The sequence below is a fragment of the Lactuca virosa genome, chromosome 9 (genome assembly GCF_052849685.1).
Source record: "Lactuca virosa cultivar CGN04683 chromosome 9, Lactuca_virosa_CGN04683_v6, whole genome shotgun sequence".
Classification (NCBI taxonomy): domain Eukaryota; kingdom Viridiplantae; phylum Streptophyta; class Magnoliopsida; order Asterales; family Asteraceae; genus Lactuca; species Lactuca virosa.
Genome location: NC_136434.1, coordinates 100,502,903 through 100,511,880, shown reverse-complemented (window position 1 = coordinate 100,511,880; position 8,978 = coordinate 100,502,903).

Sequence of the window (8,978 nt, the reverse complement as noted above, 5' to 3'; positions counted from 1 at the left end):
TAGTATGCAGTTCAATAAGCTCATACAGTAGGCATACAAGGCATCCTTCCTAGATTCTTAGCCCAAATCTAGCATGCAGTTCTCATACACATACATTAGGCATATAAGGCATCCTTAATAGATCCTTAGCCCTAATCTAGCATGCAATTCTCATAATCATATCATATATCATAAAAAACATGTATGGGTATCTTGGGAAAACTTACTTAAGCTCGGCCAATTGCACGCATCACACTCCTTGTTCTTTCTCAAAAACCTTAATTTTAAATTTTAGAAAATTATTTTTCTTGTAAAAACCTTTCAAACCCTCGGTTTGAGTCTAGACACTCCCGAAAGTGTGTCTGGATCCCTCAAACCAAGGCTCTGATACCAACTTGTAACATCCCAAAATTCAAGATCAAAAATTTCATTTTAATTACGTATTTATAAAAACCAGTAGTCTGAAAACATCAATAGTATCAACTGATATCATAATCAAAACCAGTATATCAATACCCAAAACAAGTCATAATAAAACATCATCAGAGTACAACTCCCAAAGATCTCATGTGCTGAAAATCATAGTGTTATGCGCTGCGATCATGCCGACTCCTTTCCTTTCGAAGAAGAAGTACCTGAAACCAAAACTGAAAACCGTAAGCACCAAGCTTAGTGAGTTCCCCCATCATACAACATAATCACATACTTCCAGGCATATATGGGTGCCCGGCCTACCCTGTCATGCAGATCTGGGGTGCCCGACCTACCCATGTCAAGCATATATGGGTGCTCGACCTACCCTGTCAGGCATATCTGGGGTGCCCGACCTACCCATGTCAAGCATAACTGGGTGCTCGACCTACCCTTGCCAAGCATATTTGGGTGCTCGACCTACCCTGTCAGGCATATCTGGGTGCCCAACCTACCCTCCGGTTTATTTCAACCGGTTACGAGGTCTATCTCACCCCTACTACTATCACATAATAACGTCTCATAACATACTGTCAGGCATATTTGGGTGCCCGACCTACCCTCCGGTTTATCTCAACCAGCTACGGGGTCTATTCCAGCCCTCATACCAATACCACATAACACATAACATACAAGCACATAAATCTCTATAGATAGTGGCATACCAGACAATTATCACAAAGACAATCATCTCTACTTGGGCCGACCTTGGTGCCTTATACCCACTGCTACTGGAAAGGTAACTCACCTCGGATGCTGTAAAGTAGTTGAACAGTCCCCGACTCTGAAATCAACCCAACTCAATCCTTGAACATGAAAGATTTCCTTAAGTACCTTTTCAAACTCATAACCCCCTTAAGGGTAAACTTTGGTCAAATTCAAAGTCAACACTCTGAGTCAACTCGTCGAGTTACCCTTCAATTCGCCGAATTTCCATGAATCACAAAATCATGATTTCCTAATTCAACTCCTCGAGTTCTTCCGTAATGACAGAATTGGGACACTTCACTTCAACTCGTCGAGTCCTTCCTTAAACTCGTCGAGTTCCTCATTTCTTCAGAAAACTGAGAAAACCCTAGCCAACTTGCATAGTCATCTCCACAACTCGCCGAGTTTGCTCAGTAATCAGAAAGGTCGGGGACCACGATCCAACTCACCGAGTTGGATAAACAACTCGTCGAGTTTTCCTAGTCTTAACTCATTCAGTCACTTCCAAGCGAGTTTAATGCCTCCAAACCATAGATCTGGTCCCCTAGGGCTGAGATACCACGTAAAGTTGCTAACTTTACGTCCATGCTTGGTATCAATAGGCTAAAAACACTAAAACTAAGCTTCATAAGATACTTAGGGCATGGACGAGGGCCAATACTTGATAAAGCTGGCAACTTTCCTCAAGAATCATCCCAAATCCTCTAAGTCACCTTCTCAAACTGATACTCCAATGATCACTAAACAGCGCAACTAAACCCACTAAGCACTTCCTAAGCTTTCCTAGGTTTCCGACCTCACCCTGTCATCAACTACTGAAGAACACCCCATAATGTCAGTTACCCACCTCAAGAATACAATCACATGAAACAAAGCTTAGATAATCCTTCGAGTAAAACACTCGTCCCCACAACGGTTAGACTCAAACCAGAGCTGTGAAATAGGATCAAAGTCATCACTCTGAGATTATCCAACCTTTGTCACATGTGACTTGACATATTCACTTAATAGCTAACTCACATCACTTAAGAGTTCCACAAAGCTCAAATCAAGCAGCATTCGAGCAGTACCACTCCAATCCATATAATAACCAAGAACATCCAAACTCACACACTACAACTCATGCGAGGAACTTCCAATCTCGTTGCCGATTGCCTTACACATGCAAATTATACACAATACATTATCAAATAGACTGTCGATCAAGAGATTCTACCCTAGGACCACGACCAAACGAGGAACATGAAATAAGGCCAAATGAATCATTCTAGGGCTATATGATCCTATCTGTATACAATTTTTAAAGCATACACTTACCAATCCCTGATACCAATACATATTCCCAATCTAGCATCCCATGCTTCCTAGGCTACAAGGCATCACATCGCATGCCAATCTATCACCGACTGATCAATACTAACATGCAAGTCTACAAGCTCATACAATAGGCTTACAAAGGCATCTCTCCTAGCATTCTATCATGCAAACATTGAGCAGATCCTTATCCCTAACTAGCATGTAATTCACAGATTCATAAATCAAATCATATCATATAACATGTATGGGTATTTTAGGAAAAATTACTTGAGCTCGGTCGGTTGCACGCATCACATCCCCTTTGCCTTTATAGAATCCTTTTAAAAAATTATTTCCTTTAAATCTTTTTAGAAACTTGGTTTCTTTCAAAAGATTATCAATTCCTCAGTTTGAGTTCATACATACCCGAGAGTGTTCTTGAATCCTTTCAAACTAAGGCTCTGATACCAACTTGTAACATCCAAAAATTTCAAGGTAAAAATTTCATTTTTAATATAATCAAAACACCCAGTTATCTTCTACTCAAACATTTAGAAGTATTTCATAATAAAACGGTTATCAGAGTACAATCTCAAAATCACAAAGTTGCGGAAAAACATGGGTGAATATGCTGCGATCAAGCCGGGCCCTTCCCTTTCGAACCAACAGTACCTGAAACCATAAACAATAAACCGTAAGCATAAAGCTTAGTGAGTTCCCCAAAATACCACATACCATATATACAATAGAGAATGTTATGTGCCAACCATAGTCTTGTCATTATGCCACGAGTCGTGTCATGGTCTTTCCTTGCCAAGCCGGGGGCCAAAACCCTGGGTCTTACAGACAGGTGCCAAGAGCCACCTCCTGGTCTTCCATGCAAGCATCATAAAGACAACAAGCATACAATCTACAACTAACAATCTACTTAACTTCCAGGGTCCGAACCCTAGTCTTGCATACAAATTTTCCAGGAGCCACCTCTGGGTCTTACATACAGTGCCAAGGGCGACCCCTTGGTCTTCCAACAATACATAAGCCAATGGGCCAGCATTGGTGCCTTCGACCCATAGTACAGTGAGGAGACTCGCCTTTGAATCCGAACAGTAGCTGAATAGGTCCCGGGTCCGAATATCAGCTGTACCCGTCACCTATTCATCAAATAGTGACCAAATCCTTAGATACAACTCAAAATACCTCGAATACCCCCCTTAGGCCAAACTTGGTCAAAGTAAAAAGTCAAAGTCAATAGTTCATGTTGACCCAACACGTTTCCCTTGGCTACACCGTGTTCCGCCAGCATCCAAACAGTCGGGAAAACCCCAGCCAACACGCTGTGTTGACTTGCAACCACGCTGTGGTTGCCTGAGTTTCAACAACTTAATACATTCAACTGTTTTCTTCGACTCCAAGAACTCCAAAGCTCAGATATAGCCCAAAATATGATCTAGAAGGATAAAGTTTCCAAATTTATTCATTGAGACTACCCATAAAGATCCAAAACCCAATCCATAAAGCTTAATAATGCAAGGGCTTAACCAATAAGCACCTAATCCTTAAAGTTATAAGTCCATCCTTTCTAGAAGTGATTCTAACACCAAAACCATCCCAAAGGCTGGTGTTTTATAGACATGCATTTCCAATGCATGTCTTGAACCCATGTTAGGTCAAAATGAGGATTTATGACCTAATCTTTATGCATGACAACAAAGCTTGATTATAGTTCAGATCCAAGTCACTACTAGCTCATCTTGACCTGGAGATTCATAAAGTTGCAAACTTTATGAGGTGTAACCATTCCATCATTCAAGAACAAGAACCTAAAAGGACAAAACTCAAGATCTAACAACTTGGAATGATAAAAATTGAATCTTGGACACTTACAACGGTCCAGAAGAGTGCCAAGATGAAGAATGGGGACTTGCTTGCTTGATCTTTGCTCCCTTCCTCCTCCTTCTTCCTTCTCTAGCTTCAAAGAGTACCAAACTAGCTCAAAAATGGTGGAAGGTGATTAGGGTTTGCAAGGAACGATTTGGGGGAATGGAGGCTGATGTGAGGGAGGCTATGAGGGGTTAAGGATCTTTAAATAGGGCTCAGCCCTTTAAACTTTAGGGTTTTCTCCATCAGCCGCCACCACGTCGTGATACAACACCACCACACCGTGGTGGCCCAAAAAAATACATGGCCCAAAAGTTTATCCCCACGCCGTTGTGAGGCTTCACCACGTCGTGGCCAAAAAGAACTCATACACAAATCGAAAATAATTTCATACTTGGAATCGAGTGTTACGTAGAGTCCATACTTCTGCATGCACACTCTACCTGTCTAGATTCAACCTCACCATTACATTCCCCGGTTCACAAGTATTCTATCTTTTCATGGTAAATTCTTCTCAATCTACCATATTATGTCTTTCCTCTTTTAACCACTTGATCCTCAGGTAACTTGATGGATCCATTGAACCACAATGGGTACCATGTGCCTACAATGCCCACACACTGCATGCACATCATACTTACCATGTTTCAATATTACCATCTCATCGTCTGATTCATAACTTCTCTTTCTCTTTTCTCATAACCCATTTGATCATCATGCAACTTGGTGGCTCCATTGAACCACAATAAGTACCATGTTTTTGCAGTGCCCATTCACTGCATGCACATCATACTTATCCCATCTCAACTTTACCACTTGTCCACTTGATTCATAACTTTTCTATCTCATTTCTCATAACCCAAATTTTTAATCTTGAAATTTTCTTGGGTGCTCACCTTTTCTAGTCCTCAGTTTCTCGCAAGCTAACTACTAGGGATGAGCAAAAGGACCGAACCGGCCGGAACCGGACCCGACCCGGGAACCGGCTTCGGCCAAAATCAAGAACCGAACCGGCCCGACGGTTCTACCGGTTCCCGGTTTCTACCGGTTCTTGTCGTGTCCTCAAATGTTGGAACCGGTCCTCGAAAAATAGCATCATACGTACCGGTTTTTGCCGGTTCTACGGTTTCCGGTTATATCGGTTCCGGTTCCTACCGGTTCCCGGTTCCAAAAATCCACAAAAATAACGTCCCGGTCCCGGCCCGACCGGTTCCATCGGGTTCCGGTTCCGGTTCCGGTACCGGTTCCGGCCGGTTCCCCGGTCCATATGCTCATCCCTACCAACTACTATGACTTTCTCATTTCTTCTTACTTACCAAAATCTATGCTTGATACATCAAAGATGTATCTTACCAAGCATACTTACCTTTCACATTCGGAAGTATCTCCTTCCCATATTTCTAACTTTTGATTATATTGTGACACTTTCTCACCTCATTCTATACTAATACTTTACTACCAGTCTTAGACTCTTCTCATGAGTCCACTTTCTTTCAACCTCTCTATGCTACACACAGACTTTCTCTAACTGTCCTTTATTACACATAATGTCCAATATTTCTTCTTTCCATAACAGTTACTCGCAAGTACACTATCATAACATGCATACATCTATGCATACTCTCACGGAGGCACGAGTCTATATTTTCTCTTTATAGCAACTACAACACCTCTTGTTTCTCTCTTTTAGGCACACTATCAAAGTGTCCTCTTACTGTACATACTTTATCTCTTTTCTTGTTCCTTACCTCTTAACAACTATAATGGAACATTCTTACTAACTTTCTCTTTCTTTTCAGTGTCCATCATGACACTTGTTGCACCTATTTCATATCTATCTTTACATCTTTCTCTTTTCTCTTTTCTCTTTTCTAATCTATCTCTGGTTAGTTCTATATCTATAGCATGTAACAACATGGTGCAACTTTACTATACTCATCTCATATATTGCCCAAATAGAAATATACTTTCTCTTTTGCGTGGCCACTACTCTTAAGCAATACCAATCTACTCTAGTACTCACAATTACTCTTCTTTACTCTTTAAATCTTTCTAAGATAGACTGCCTCAATCTCTCTTTTCTTTATGGGTATACAAAACCACTTACACTTTTCTGTCCCTATTTCTATCTTTATCTTTTATGTCCCTCTTTTGTCCCTATTCTTTCTAAATGTCTATAACTCTTCTCTATGGGACACATACTCTATCTAGTGTCCATCTACTAGGACACACTATTTCTAACACATTCCTCTTTCATGATACCTCAATATCATTCTTTCTATACATACTCTTGGCATCTCTTACACTATAGAGCCCATACTTGTCATATCGCCAAATGACATTTCTTTCTTTCTTTACATTCTAGACCCAAACCATCACAGTTAGTCAATCCATCACTCTTTAACTATCCAGGTTCTTCATCTTTCACATGTATTTAGCCTATACCATAATATTCTAGCATGGTTTATCTCAAAACCAACTCTTTAATCTCTTCTTTTCATATGTATTCCACAATTTGAGACTAGGAATGGCTACACCCAAACATAATTTACTAAAACTATCTCTCTAATACCAACTGTAACGACCTAGACTCTTTATCATCTAATATAATAGGATTATTAGAGTTATTACTAAAAATTTGCAGGATTCTATTAACTCAAAAAAAATAAAAAGATTTTATATCACTGGTATAGTCACGGGTGTATAATGAAACGTTCATACAAATTAGGACAACAAGGGAATAAAACCTATTCTAGGTACTTGTGCTCTTTTCTTCACTTATGGTACAACAACTGCTACTACCTGAACCTACAAAACAGAAACACATCTGCAGTATCAGACACAAAGTGTCTGGTGAGTTACATTCTTATCTATCTTCACATTAATTTGTTATTCCTCTAATCTTTCTTCTTATTTTCTATCTCAACTCTGCATTCTACTCTGTTCCTCATACTATTCTCTTAGCCTCTTAACATGCTATACTATACTCTCTACATACTCTATCTCTGTCTCTTTATCTATCTCTCATCCTCTTAACAGACTCTTCTCATTCTCTAATATTTCTCTTCTTTATTATCACATCTAGTGCCTCAACACTCTGTTCTCATCTAAACCCAACGGCCACATCTCATACCATGCTCTAAGGGAAAACATCCCACTTTTGTAACACTCATAAAAATCATCACAAATTTAAACTTTTAAAACATTTCAAAACCAATTGGTTATTACAAAAGTTGTTTTCAAAATATCCAATGTCAGAGTATCCCATAATCAAATCATAAAATTCATAGGAGGTGTACGATCACGCCTTCCCCTTCCCGCGATCGTCAGAAGTACCTGAAACAAAATCAACAAATGTAAGCCCGAAGCTTAGTGAGTTTCCCCCAAAATACCAACGCCATACAGATATAACCATATCTTATAACAAACAGAGCATGCATAATGAGCCATCAGTCTGACTGGACCGCCTCGCAGGCCATCAGTCTATCTGGACTGCTTTCCGAGCCATCGGCACGTCTGGACAGCCTCTCAGGGCCTTCAACCTATCTTGGAGGGGTACTGTAATCTTGGAGGGGTACCGCCTCGAGGGGTACCGCCTCGAGGGGTACTGCAATCTTTGAGAAATCCTGTATGAATCTCCGGTAGTACCCTGCCAATCCCAAGAAGCTCCTGATATCCGAGGGAGATTTCGTAACCTCCCACTGCATAACCGCCTCAATTTTGGCCAGATCGACCAAAATCCCCTCCTGGTTAACGAGATGTCCCAAGAACTGGACCTCTCGTAACCAGAACTCGCACTTCGAGAACTTGGCATAAAGCCGTTCATGCCTCGGAACTCCCAATAGCTCCCGTAGATACTCCTCATGCTGCTCTCGGGTCTTGGAGTACACCAATATATCATCTATGAACATTGTGACCGAGAGATCGAGCATCGGTCTGCAGAACCGATTCATCAGGTCCATAAATACTGTTGGCGCGTTGGTGAGCCCAAACGGCATCACCACGAACTCGTAATGTCCATAATGAGTTCAGAACGCGGTCTTCTCCACGTCCTCCTCCCTGACCCTAACCTGATGGTACCCGGACCTCAGGTCTATCTTGGAGAACCAAGATGCTCCCTGTAGCTGATTGAAAAGATCATCTATCCTTGGGAGTGGATAATGATTTTTCACCGTTAACTTGTTCAACTCCGAGTAATCAATACACATCCGGTGTGAACCATCCTTCTTCCTGACGAAGAGTATCAGCGCTCCCCATGGGTACTGCTCGGACAAATGAACTGCTTGCCCAACAGTTCCTGCAGCTGTGATGACAGCTCCTGCATCTCCGGTGGTGCCAAACGGTACGAAGCCTTGGCGATAGGGGCCACAACTGGCACTAGGTCGATCCTGAACTCGACCTGCCTCTCCGGAGGCACTCCGGGTAACTCCTCCGGGAACACGTCTGCAAACTCCCTGACTACTGGAATCTCTGAAACCGAGGTCTGATCCCTGACCCGCGTGTCCACCACATACGCTAGATAACTTGCACACCCATGCCGAATGTACGGCCGAGCCTAGAAGCCGAACAAAACCCTGATCCCAATCTGGTGCCCTCGCCGTAAACAATCAGTTCTCCCCCACTTGGGTTTTGAACTACCACTCGCT